The following is a 14,084-nucleotide window of genomic DNA, read 5'->3' on the forward strand; positions in this document are numbered from 1 at the left end:
GTTGAGGATGTTGCAGGTCTTGCTGCAAGGATTGCTGCTGTTAGAGTTGTTTTGCCTACAGTAGAACAAGCTTGTTGGGATGTTAAGGATGCGCAGGCTCATGCATTGAATGCGTTGTCTGTGATGCGTACCATTGTTCCTCACATTCGTTCAGTAAAATCTGCAAAACAAGCTTGGGATATTTTAGTAGGTCTTTATGCAAGCCGCAATGAGGCTAAAATTGCTTGGCTACGTAAAGAGCTGGAGTCGAAGATTATGCATGAGGAAGATGATATGGACACTTTCCTTGCTAATGTCAAAGATATCAATGAGCAGCTTATTTCTGCAGGTGAAGTCATTTCAGGAAGCTCCCTTGTGTAGGCTGTTCTTGACATACATAGGCTACGTAGGTGACGAAGGAGTAGTTTGCAGAAGAATGGGCAGGGCGAAGGCGCAGGCGCACGGAGGAAAGGGGCGGCCTCGCAGCAGGCCTTGGGAGGCATAGGCAGAAGACCCATCCTCCTCCAATCACCAATGGCCCGTGCCCCCACCAATTCCTCCTACCCCTGATGAAACAGCTTTGTTGCCGTTGCCGCCGCGCCAGGTAGTGCAAGACTTCGAATTTTGGCAAGTCATGGCACAGATCGCCGAGGACAAGGCGCGTCTCCTCTCCACAACTGAGTGGATCCACAGGGCAAAAGAAGATCCGGCCCAGTGGATCCACAGCCACACGCAGCCCCTGTTACAGGCCCACTCTCAGGCAATTCAAGAAGGAATTGCTCGGCCTCAAGACAACGCAAGCACCAATGATCTGTTCAGGATGCCCACCCATCTCATCTTCTCCAGGCTTCCCGTGGGCCAACTCTTCCAGCTTCGTTGCATCTGCAAGGTCTAGAATTAGGTGCTTAAAGACCCCTTCTGCTCCATCATCTGTGCTGGGGTGGAGCAGCAGGAAGAGCACTGGTTCGTCATGTCTCACCCCCTTCCCTATGGCATGCGCCTATGGGATTTCAGGGGCTTTAGCAGCCTTGACCCCACTGACACCCCCTTCTACCTTCCTCTGCCCAGCTTCAGTCACGCCCGCTTATCATACTTCCTCAGCAGGATGCAATGCAGCCTCTTCCCCCTGTGCGGGCTGCTGCCGCCCTCGCATAGTCAGTGCAGGAGGCCTCATGTGTGCTTTTGTCCACCGGCCAGATGCCTTAGACGATTACTCAGTCATTGTCTTTAACTGCCTCACAGGCTCTGTGCGGGTGCTTCCCCCTTGCCTGGATTTGAGCTACCTCTCCAAGGGATCTCACGACGACGGACTGGTTGGATGCGAAGTGTACATGTCGGTCGATATGCAGGATTCTTCCCGGTATTATGTCATGCTTACTCACCAAGGAGCAGTTGTAAGCACCTACCCAGGCAGTTCATACTTTGAGATATTAGACTCGATGCGAGGCTCCTGGAGAGTTGCGTGCGACATGGATTCGGCTACCTTCGCCAATTCCTCTTCTGAGGTATTTCATGGGGACTTCTTTTTTCTCGCATACAGTGCTTTGTCTGAGAGCACGCTGTTGGGATACCATGCTGCACGTGATCTGTGGAGCAAGGTGTCGTTGCCCACGAAAGAATAGAGGGACACGAGATGGGAATGCATCGACCCCACCTTTTTGAAGCACAAAGGAAGACTTCTGCAAGCCCTCCCACTTTTGCAAGCCCCTGGGCAGGACGCAGATGGTATTCTCTTGGGATTTATTGCGTCGGAGCTGCAATTTGTTTCATCCAAGCCTGCTGCGTGGGTGGAGGTGGCAAGAACACCGCATCATCTCTGGTAGGGGCTCCCCCGCATGTATTGGTGGCACAGGATCATGGCAGAGGGAGATATCTTTTGCATGACTTTTCAAGAAGCATTCTCGGAGGGGCAGCACATAGCACCTGTTGTGTATGATATCGCCAGAGACTTCTGGTATGTATTACCTGGCTCAACGGATCTCGGTTGCATCTTGGTGCATAGGCCAAAACTAAGCATGCTCGTGCCATGCCTTGAGGTGGAGGATGAGACATAAGCTAAAAAATCACTCCTATTGACACATTTAACTCTAGGTTGTATATTGGTGCACAAGTATGCTGGAACCACGCCTTAAGGGAAGGTGGAGAGGCAGGTGTATCTGCTGTCTGGAGTGCAGATATAGCAATGATTGTTACCATTTTGTACGTACTGTTTTGTATCCCCCCCTTCTTACTGTTGGCATTGATGGCCACCCACGCAGGGGGGGAATACCCTTTTGAAGATTGCTCATTGTATGGACTTTCTTGCAGTTTATGGTGTAAATTTGATTACTTTTGCTTAATGCCAGGGATGATTTTTTATTTTCACAAGGATTAGCTGACTGTGCTCAAAGTAGTGCTTTTAATGCGGGAGGGATTCTCAAAGGCTGGTCGCTACTGGTTGTGCAGGCACTTACTCCTCCTTGGCACTATCAAATTGTCCCAAGACTTGTTTGACAAGTTTCCACATTTGATTGCCAATGGAAATTGCAATGTCATACCTTTTGATTCTAACTGGCTGTTTGTTAGAGAGGAGTTGATCTGCTCAAATCTAGTATGACAACAATGTCTCCGGCTATTAATTGGCATAGGCCATATGACAAAAGAGGTGGTGTATGCCTTAAATACAGGGCCGAATTGGCTCAAAAGCGTAGAGTTGATGCAAGCACTTGGCAAAATCAACATTTGAAAGCAGGGACCATGGTAAAAGCTTGTTGGCTCATTAAGGTGGTTGCATAGGGATTTTGGATATGCAAGCCAAAAGGGTCACTTCTGTGGGCACATCCATGCACCCTGCAAATGTCTGTGTTAGGCTGAGTGCAGGCGCTTTGGGCATGTTGCAAGGTTCCCAAGGGCAGGCAGGAGCCTAGGGCCGATGATCAAGCAGGGCAGGGATTTCTTTTTGGATTGGAGCCGAGAACTGCAGGCCACGCCGGCGTTTTTAGAACTGGTTCTGCCAGGTTAATCTTGGACAGCTAATGAGCGGATTGTGGGTGGGGAATGCCTGCTTGATGTGGGATGTGTCCTTAAGAGGATAAACCTTCAAAGGGGAAAACCTAGTAGAAAATGCCTGGCAGTGGCTCTTCAATAGCTGCTCTTTAATTGTAAACTTCTGGAGTGGGGTGCCACCATGTAACATCATCTCTGACATTGTAGAGGGCCCAGTTTAGTGCCAGCAAAATAATATAGGCTTGGCACAATGTACTTTCTTTACAGCTTTTCATCAAATTGGGTCCAATTCGTCTACTATAAGATTCAAAGAGTGCCGTTTGAAATCTCTAGGAAGCTTAATGCTGCAGCAAACACAAGGAGCTTTGGACTAACTCCCATGTAGCAAAAAAAAATAATATAGCTAGATGTTTGCTAGCTTAAACTAGCAAGAGTGCAAACTAGTAAGTGTGAGAATTTGCTAGATACTAAAGTAGCAAGTCTCTCACCATATAGTAAGTGACTTACCATATACCAAGTACACATTTCCCACATGGCAAGTATATGGTAAGTCAATGACCACATAGTGAGAAATTGCTAGTTAGATCTCAACTAGCAAATTTTCTCAATTGCTAGTTTGCACTCCTAGTTTAATCTAGCAACCATCTAACTAATTGGACGTCTTATTTGCTACATAGCAAATGGTAAAAATGTACAATCTAGTAATAAATTTAAAAATATCAAGTTGATTTATCATGCTTAGAACTTATAATTAACTTGGAGAGAAAGAGAGAGAGTGTGTGCTCAAAATTAAGACTCTATTTAAAAAAATAAACAAGCTCAATGAATCAAACTTATATTATCTCCAAAAAGTCCATGAATAGCCTTCCTAATCAAATATAATGTTGACATCATTTAAAGATAGACACCCAATGTTATTGGCATTTATAGACACTATGCCTTCTTAAAATAACCAAGTGACCATATCACTACACATAATTGTAGTGTTAATTTCACTTGATTTTCTAAACAAAAAACCCGGCATCTTGTGCATGGTCATATAAGTGGTTTTTAAGAGACGATAAGTCTCTTCCACTGACTTTGCTCCCAACCACTTCATTATGATCGTCTTTTGGTCAATTTTAGACAATGATTGTGTCTGAAATAAAGTAAGGGATTAATTTAAAAAAACATAAGAAAATATTTTAACATGATTTGACAAATGTAGAAAAAGTTTATAAAGTACACATTACAAACATGCTCTTTTGATGGAGAAGATAATTCGTTTGTATCAACAACAGTCACATCCTAAATAAGAAGCCAAACTTTACTACATGAATAGAGCTCAAAATAAGAACTCATCAATGAAGGTAATAAAACAAAGAAGATCACCTTGGGTCTCTTCTTCTTTGAAATGTCACTCTTATCTTCTAATAATTGCGATAATTTTGCGCTAGGCTATAAGCAAAAAAATAAACTCCTTAAAAGAACTCATTATGATTTGGTTAAGATTATGGTTTTGAAAAGCATTTAAAATTCTCAAACTATAACCTTTCTCTTGCATGCACTCTTCCTTTGATCCTCTTCTAATGGTAATGTGTGCATGCCCACCTCCTAAAAATAGCAAAGATGTCCACAAAAAAATTTAAAGGCTTTTAAAATGCAATAAATACAGGAAATCATATTTAGCATTTTATAAGAAATACCTCAATTTTCTCGTTGGAATGGTTACTTGTAGAAATATTTGATGACTTTTCAAGTAGACGGTCATGAATAAAAGTTTCATACTCCTAATAGGAGTAACACAAGTGTTATATTCTATAAGCACAAGTATTAATCATAGTCCATACTTAAAACATAGATTACAACTAGTGTATACAAAACACATCTCATAAATATCATGTTCTCCACTTATATTTTCCCAAGGTATGTCAGGAATGTACACATTATTTTGATCCTACAAATGCATCAAAGTTAGCACAACATGCCATTTAAAAATTTCAAGTTATTATATGCTTTATGAACATAAATGCTACCTGCAAAACTCGTGGTTGTTCATTTCCATCTCCTAAATTTTCCTCTTCCAAATTTCTCTCAAGCTTTAAATGTTTAAAATAAACAAAAGTTTTAGATTCAAACATGCGTCATATAAATTAAAAAACATAGTCTTACTGACAAGCTTTGAAAGAGATCCACATTGATTGATTTCATCCAATTGTTCATGAGTTTCAATTGTCTCAATCACCTTCATATCTTCATTTACAACCTAAAAGAATTGAGATATTAGCCTAGCGTATTTGAGAGAATAAACATATGCATTTTCAATGAAATTAGCTTACCGAAGTAGCAGTAGATGATGTCGATCCACTAGATTTTCTCTTCTTCCAGTTTCGTTTTGCTGCAAGAGACTTGACACAATAGTTGTAGATATCTACCTCCTCCCAAATATAAGGCTCTCCATGTACAACTATTGGCTTGATGTTTCCTATGTTTTCCTTGATAATGTTCTCTATTCTTTTCTTCTTTGCTGCATTGTTTCGTAGATCCTTTGTAGGTTCTACATTCTCAAACCACTCACCCACAAGGCTATGGTTTGCATTCCATACTCTCACTTGGTCATCACAATGTCTCCGTAAAAACTCTTTTCCATAAAGCTTACTTTTATCTCGATGAGCTAAAGATGGAGCACGGAACAATTGAGCGTACATCATAGATTTACGCTCCTCATTGCTAAGCTCATGAGACACATTGCTCTGAGCCTCTGTTTTTGAGGCCCGCCACAAATCTAATATTTTCAAAGCATCATCTCGAGGCTTTGAGAGCAAACTATCCAACAATGATTGTGGACAATCCATTATGTACCTATCCATAAGAAGAAATAAGATGTACTCAAGTAAATAAATGATACTTACAAGATTTAATGTTATTAGTTTATAATTAAAATTTCACTTACAAATTTAAGTCTTCATATAGATTGCCACATGACAGGTATAAATTTGATGTGTTGTCCATGCTCATTGATCTTCTTTCGTTTCAAGACAAGCCAATGTTGAGCTAGATAAACACATTCATTCCAGCTTTGCCATGTGTTCCCTTCTACACGAACTATCCATATGTTTGAGTTTTGCATATCAGTCTTCAAAAATGCAAACCTTGCTTCCTTTTTTGTAGTATCTATTTCTCGCACTACAGCATATTGTAAGGATTGTCTGTCTCCATCCTTCACAAGTACTTTCACTATGTCATGGAGTTCCAACCACAAAGGAGGATTTCCATAGGATCCCTCCTCAATAAGGTTCTCTCTTGGTTTTAAATCTTTTACCTCATAAGCAATCAACTTTTGACTTCTAGGTATTTGTAAAGGAACAAACTTGTGGAGTAAAGAGTGAATGGGTCTGATAGAATCCCAATTCGAAGGAAGAGGATTATTCTCAAGTACAGTCATTGATGTAATCTTATCAATTAATAAAGTCTCTGATGTCTCATCACCCACAATGCATTGCTTATAATATTCTCCACCAAAAAACAACATGTGCTCATTTCTATGTTGCATTGAAAAAATTGTAGTTATTCTTGCCTTCCAATGCCCTCTGCAGTTGCTAAGGTTTTCATCCTGGTCCACCTTCACAACCACATGGTCCCCAATACCATAGATCTCTCCTCTGAAAAGCACCTTCTTATACACTGTAACGTCATTTATAGAAAACGATTGAGACTCAATGTGCCAAAATGACCTAAGATATGTAGCTCCATGTATGCTTGGCTCCTTGAATGTACGTCTCTTCTTTGATATTGCAATCCCTTTTGTTAAGAGATTATCAATACAAGGCCCATGATCTCCATACTTCTAGAATTTATCCCAGATGGATCTAGCCTTCTCAATTGAAGAAACAACTAGTAATCCATCTATGTGCTAAGGAAAACAATTGTTGCAATTAAGATCTTCATGGTTCACTTCACAAGATAGACGTAATGAGCCATGGAGTTCTTGAATGAAACGCTCATTGGGTAGTAGCCCATCCTTGTCTTCTTGGATCACTTGGAATGCTCTTGTAAAAACACTCCTCAAATAGAACTGCACAAAAGCTGCCTCATTGTTAAGGTTATTGGACTTGATGCCACTATAAATTTTGACCATTCGTTCAAATATGTAGCACCAAAAGCGATCATGTAGGCCATGCCGCAAGACATCATCTAACAGCTCACCATTTCCTGTAAGTAGGGAAAATTTCTCATAAGACATGAAAGAATATGAACATTAATTGTAAACATACGAATAGACCACACTAGCATATTGGGTCCATATACGCACCAAAAACATGCTCAAGTGGTGAGGAAGTTGCACCTGCCATGTCATCTTTTCATACTCGCCATGATTGTAAGAGCTTAATCACAACTTCAATACTATGAAGAGACCATCCATGATCTCTACTATAGTTGTAAAATTAGTGTGCTATGTCTATTAACAAAATACCCAATATCTCCATGTCAGAAGGGATGTTTCTTACGGTTCTGAGAACATAGGGCAAGCACCATTGTATGAACTTTTGATTTTCCTCTGCCTTGAAGCTATCATGATATATGCTAGGATAGTTTGGCCATCGACCGGATCGAATTGATGTAGGCACCAGCTTAGAAACCTTTGTCACATCATCATCAATTTCCTTCTTGAGGCTTGATGAAGCATTCTCCATCAAGTGGGAGATATACTTTTTGAAGACATTTAGTGATAATGTGTGCATGGCATCATACACTAGGTCAATAGGGACATCAAATCCATAGAGATCATACAACCTCCAAAGGATTGATGGTCCTGAAAGACCGGCTCTTTTCCAAACTGCTTCTTTCTCTACATTAGTGGAGCAACGTTTGGCTTCATCTAATGCCATAAGCATATCCTGGGTTCTTCTCTTGATGGGCTTGTATCGAGATTGTTCCCGATTTCCATCATAGACATATCGTCTTTCTCTTCTTCCCTCATTTTGTGTTAGGGAGGCTTGGGCCTTGTCTCTCCTACAAAACTCTTGGCCACCATTGTTGAACATCCCAATTTTACATTGGGTAGGATGATCTCTAGTAACCATCATCACCATGGCACGTAGTTTGCAATCCTTTGTCATATGTGTTGCTTCACCAAATATCTTGTCAACAGGATAGTCATAGGTCACATCTATACCTTCCAGGAAGAGGGATTCCAGCTCATCTATTAAAGGCTTCAAAAATGTCCCAAAGACATCTCCACATGTCTTGATTATTTTCTTACAGCTCGATAGGATAAAAATTACTGGTAATACACCAATAGAGGAGTACTTTCCAACATTCAAGACCATGATTTCAACAGCTACACAACTCTTTTGAGTGGTTCGAGAAGTTTGAAAACCATCCCAATGAAGCAACAAGGAAATATTGCGAGGGTCGCCCTATTTACAAGTATATATACAACAATCTAAATGAAAAATATTCATTTGTAAGTACTCTAAACCTTTGTAGTCTATGAAAAAAAATAGAAAAAGAAGAGCACACCTGACAAAGTACCCTCTCTGAAGTTGTGACTTCTCTACACTCAGAGCATAGAAATTGATACTTGCTAGTTTCCTCATTCCAAGCATCTTCTAGCATAGGGTGGCGCTTGCATTCTGGAAATGTTGTGTATACTTTCTTGCAAGAAGGTGTGCTGCAAACTACTGGCAATTCATACCATGCTTGTGGGTCCCAAAAGTCTTTTACCTCTTGGAACTTGGCACCATCCCAGAAGTCCACAATACTTCTCCCACTTGTCATTGCATCGGAGTCAAGCCATTGTTCCTTGTTACACCAGATGCTTAATAGTTCATGGCAAAAGGTTCTTCTTTGAACATGTAGGTATATCTGTGGTCCAATAGGAATGTAGTCGAATGAAAGCATCATTCTTCTAGGAGTGTTACACACCTTGCATTTATCACAACATGCTGCACAATCTCTCTTTAGTTTTCTGCAAGAGCGACCATTTGAACATGTACATTTTGGCATTTCCCCAACATAGTTGTCCTCATGACTTGGATATAAAATCTCTGGTGCGTGACTTGCATTAGAAGTACCAGTACAGATACGATGTCGTTGGCTACATAACATGCCAAGTCCCTTGAGAATACCCTGCATTTGGTCCCAACAAGCAGGCACTTGAATGCCATTAAGATCACCATCCCGGCCATGTTGGGGATAGCTGCAACAATAACTTTGCCAAACTGCTTTTCAGGCAATTGTTGCTTACTCTGAAACCTCCAAAGCCTCCAAACAATAGACGCAACATTTTGTCTTGAACGCCAATAGGTATTTTGTTCTCGTCCCATAAATCTTGAAGCTCTAAGATTCTTTCAACAAGCTCAGAAACTAGATTGAAATGGCCCTTTGTTCCATCATTCTTAGGGCCATTAGAGTCAACATGAAGATTCATGTCAGTATCACAATCCTCCGTAGTGTGGTCATCCAAATTGTCACTATCATCCATGGCAATATCACAAACTTGGGTAATTTGCGTCATCTGTCCTAGGTTCCGTTGCATATTTGAAGGAAAAGGGTCTACTTGCACGGTGTTTTGCAATCCAAATCCACTCTTCAGTACATCAAATTTATGCATGATTGCTTGATGTCTATAAAAGGTTGATAGATGAACATGTCGTCCACCTTGACAATACACTTTGCAAATACAAAAAGCAGTTTTGTTTGTTGCATTTTGGGTACCACTCATCGAGCGTACATTTGCTTCTATGCCGCCTTGCAAGGGAGTAGTATCTCCTGCATGGCTCTGTATGTGTGTGGGTTGGGTTTTACCAACCGAAGGATGAACTTTTCCTAAAGAGTCCTGAACTTGATGATTGTAAAAGGTTCGCCTTGTTACGAACTCCCATCCCACACTTGAGTGCTTGCATTTATAATTGCATTGACACTTATGGGTCTCCATACTACCTACTGTTGTAGCCATCCTTGCCTAAAAGCATTGGGTTGAATAATTAGATTTTTTTGGATTGAAAATGTTTAAATTACTCAATGGTTTACATGAAAAGGTGCTTCCAATCCAAGATACAAAGAGAGACTAACCCATTTCATAAAAAAAAATAAATTATATATCCATGAAAACGGTTAGCACATCTATCTAATGAAAGATACACAAATATAAAAAGGCACAAAATACTTTAACTTCACAAAAATTTGTTGATTTCATAGAAACATTCAGCTATTCCCAATTTCAGGAGATAATGCGGGAAGATCACAAATTATTATCTTTCTCCCGGGTAGCATAGTCATCAAATAATTCAGCCTAAGGCCCAATACATCGGTGGGTACAATGTTCTTGTAGAAACTAACGAGACCTAGTGTCTCTTTAATTAAAGTGATTCCTAGGTTAAGGTACCAGTCCTTTGGATCGTCCAAGAAAATGATGACTCCTATGGTTGGGGGTTTTGTGTGTCCAAATAAAAAGTACCGTCTCTCTGGCCATGGATCATACTCCGCACCATTGTGTCCCAAATTGGCCACAATATTTTGCACCAGCTCGGAACGCACCTTATACGATGCTTTTTTTGCAACCATTGTCCTAGCTACCACAAAACAAAAAGAATAAATTCAAAATACCCTTCTCTCTCTCTCTCTCTCTCTCTCTCTCTCTCTCTCTCTCTCTTCGCGCACGCGCGCGCGCATGTGTGTGTAAAACAACTTCAACGATGAGCCAAATGAGTGGCATAGTTTGGATGGATGACCCTAGTGTCAAAATACCCCTCTGTGTGTGTGTGTGTGTGTGTCTGTGTGTGTGTCCCCCATAATTAAAACAATTTCAACAATTAGCCAAGTGAGTGGCAGAGTTTGGATGGATGGATCCAAATGAGTGTATGTGTGTGTGTCCCCCCCCCCCCCCCCCCCCCCCCCTTTAAATACCCTTGTGTGTAGTTATGATGGATGGCTCGAAATGAGTGCCATCTATTAAAGAAACTTGAGTGCCATATATAATCAAATTGACACTGCTACATAAACGACACACATTCAAGGAAACTTGTGTGACTAATTTATTCATAACAAATTCCATTGTTATGCAAATTTTTCAATACTTATGTACATTAGGGGGTGACCCTTCCATAAAGATAAGGGGCCGCAGCCGTGTTCGGGAAAAATCATTTTTCCAAACATACAAAATTCTTTTCTTGAATTTGCCAAGAGGAAATTTTAAAAATTTTAGATCTTTTTTAGAGTTTTTACATTATTTTTCTCTATTTTGGGGCGGAATTTCTCCTTTTCCCCTTGCCCTCAATCGGCAATTTTTAAAATTGAAAATGGCACGATATTAAAATTGAAAATGGCACGACATTGTAGAGGGCCCAGTTTAGTGCCAACAAAATAATATAGGCTTGGCACAATGTACTTTCTTTACATCTTTTCATCAAATTGGGTCCAATTCGTCTACTATAAGATTGAACGGTTGCCGTTTGAAATCTCTAGGAAGCTTAATGCTGCAACAAATGCTTGGAACATCTGCACCTTAGCCGGATGGAAGTGAATCTTCAGTTGATCTGGTCGATCAACCATTGCTTAAGGACTTTGAAAATCCTGGCTCACCAAAAAGTATGTGTCAACGATTCTAGGAAAATCATTTACGGACGGAATCGACAATGCTTCTTCCTCCGATAGCGGAAGGAAATGAAGGAAAAGCACACTTGCATGCGCAAGCAAGGGTAAACACGCAACGGAGGAGGGCACGCCCGTAGGTGGTTTGCATGGATCCAGGAAAGGCAAAGCGATGAAGCGATGGGGTGAGGACGTGCGAACGTTTGTAGCTCTCGCTAGCAAATGACCCCCGGGTTAGACACATCCACCTCCAATTTAGAGACAAGAAGTTTGGAATATTCTTAGAATCTTGCTTAGGTGTTATCTTGTGATTTGCTGAAAAGTGCACCATTACTCAGCTTTGGGTGTCTCTAATGCTTCAAAAAGCCATGAGATGGAGCAAGAAACGCACAAGAAAATTCCAAGCATGGAAGTTACATACGAACACAAAACCTTAATCTCTTCCATGCAAAGTGGTTACCGATTCCATCAATAAAACACCAATTTGCGGTGTGGTAAACCCTAGCTTTCTTCCTCAATTCAAGTGAAACCCACTTTAGTGGAGTAAAGAAGTTACCTTGGCCATAATCTCAAGAAGATTTAGAAATTTTCTCATGTACAAAAACGGAGTCTTTTGTGGGGCCAGCGGTCCCTTGCCTCCAATCGTACCTAGCTAGGTATGCGGTGCCTCCCTCACGGAAGCTCATGATGTTGACTTAAGTCGCAATGTGGGAATTATTGTGAGAATTTGTCCAAAACTTTTTGTGAACGCAAGTGACAATGTTTTGGAAGTGTTGCCAAAAGTATGCATTACTACAAATATCAATTTAGCATGTCTCGCTTAGTATTTGCTAACTCCTTTTTATTAAGCAATTGGAGTCCCTCCCAGTAACAGTCTAAGCATCTCCATGCCAAGATTCTCCCTATGATCGCTTGCTATGCAAGCAAAGACATTTCTTACTTTGTTTTTGCTCCCATGTATTTTTTTTTCCCCCACTTTACAGGTTTCTTTTGTTTGCTCTCTCTCTCTCTCTCTCTCTCACACACACACACACACACACACACACACACACACACACACAAAACATGGTATTATTTAGAAAGTAAATTTGTGATCTCTCTCTCTCTCTCTCACACACACACACACACACACACACAACATGGTATTATTTAGAAAGTAAACTTGTGATCATATGGACAATATCTTGAAGCTCTGTATTAAACACAGTCTCTGTAGCATCTCATTATATTGCAATTTATTAGCAAAATGAACGTGGGGACATAGAATCATGTGTCACTAACAATGGCTCAAGCTATAATTGTGGTAAGAAAGTCATAGATTACCCTCTTTACACTTTGTGGTTATATTTCCATAGATCAAGAGATGCAATGATTGGAGTTGTGGGACTTTTCATTGCACACTAAGTAATACTACTCTCTGTTGTGTGCCTTGAGCTTCCTTCGCTTCTCTGAGCCGTGTGTTTCCTTCAACCCTATTTCCAACTATTGGTATCACAACAGATTATCTCGTGGGCATAGTCGCAAAAGCACAGCTTGCTCACTTTCTCCGGTTTCAATGAGCTTTGGTGAGCGTCAGCACGTCGACAAATACCTTCATTCGGGCTTTATTTTCGTCACTATTTCACTACATGCACTACTGTGCAGACAAATTCGTTTTACTTTGTGAAATTATTATCAGTGTCGTTTTTTGCATAACAAGTCCCTTACAATCTTCTTCGGGTTGTGCTATAGTGGGTAGAAATTTGCAAATTAAGTTGTGGATTCAAAGACTGTTTCAGATGCAAAAGAATAAATTAGATGCACCTTTGTCTAGTCGTACTCGTTCAGGTTCTCCCCATGCATCTTATGCATCAGAGTGTTATGCTTTGGTTGTTTGTAGCTTATGTGATGTAGAGGAATCTCTGTCTTTTGATGAAGCACATAATTCAAAAAATTGGATATCATGCAATCAAAATATGATGCACTTATAGAAAATGACGCATTGACGGGAGCAAAGCGAACCCCGAACCCCGACGGCCTCTAAAACACCGGGGACCGAATGGTGCGCCTCGAGCCTGTCATGGTAAAGCAAACAGGGGGCACCACCTAGCTTCAGCGGCTAGGACGCAAACAACACACCACCATAACAAAGTTTTCATCCAAGAGAGATGGATGCTTGGGAGCAATGATGAAGAGGAAAGGGAATGGGATCAAGTGAGAGAGAGAGAGAGAGAGAGAGAGAGAGAGAGAGAGAGAGAGAGAGAGAGAGGGAGGGGGTATAGCGGCTTAGTACTTAGGCACCACAAAAGGATGGCGAATCCGCACACCCTTCACACATACACAAGCTCACTCCAAACACAAGACTAGGTGGCGATTCCGCACATCTCACATGGGCAAAACATTGCAAGAAAACATACTCACAAAACCTCAAGCTTTATTTAGAGAATAAGACGATGAAATGGGGAGCATAGGGTAGGAGAATGAGAAGGGAGAGCGTGGTAGAGCACATGGCGGATAGGTGGGAGTTGATGGCGAAGACTCGCACGAGGGTTACGGCCATCATCCTT

At 41.0% G+C, this 14,084-nt stretch overlaps 1 pseudogene; it reads left to right on the forward strand.

The window, feature by feature from the left end:
* The first annotated feature begins 613 nt into the window (after window positions 1-613).
* LOC147452161 (uncharacterized) lies at window positions 614-2,033 on the forward strand (annotated as a pseudogene).
* Window positions 2,034-14,084: the final 12,051 nt, after the last annotated feature.

Source organism: Adiantum capillus-veneris, chromosome 8 (assembly GCF_014529385.1).
Source record: "Adiantum capillus-veneris isolate H3 chromosome 8, ASM1452938v2, whole genome shotgun sequence".
Classification (NCBI taxonomy): Eukaryota; Viridiplantae; Streptophyta; class Polypodiopsida; order Polypodiales; family Pteridaceae; genus Adiantum; species Adiantum capillus-veneris.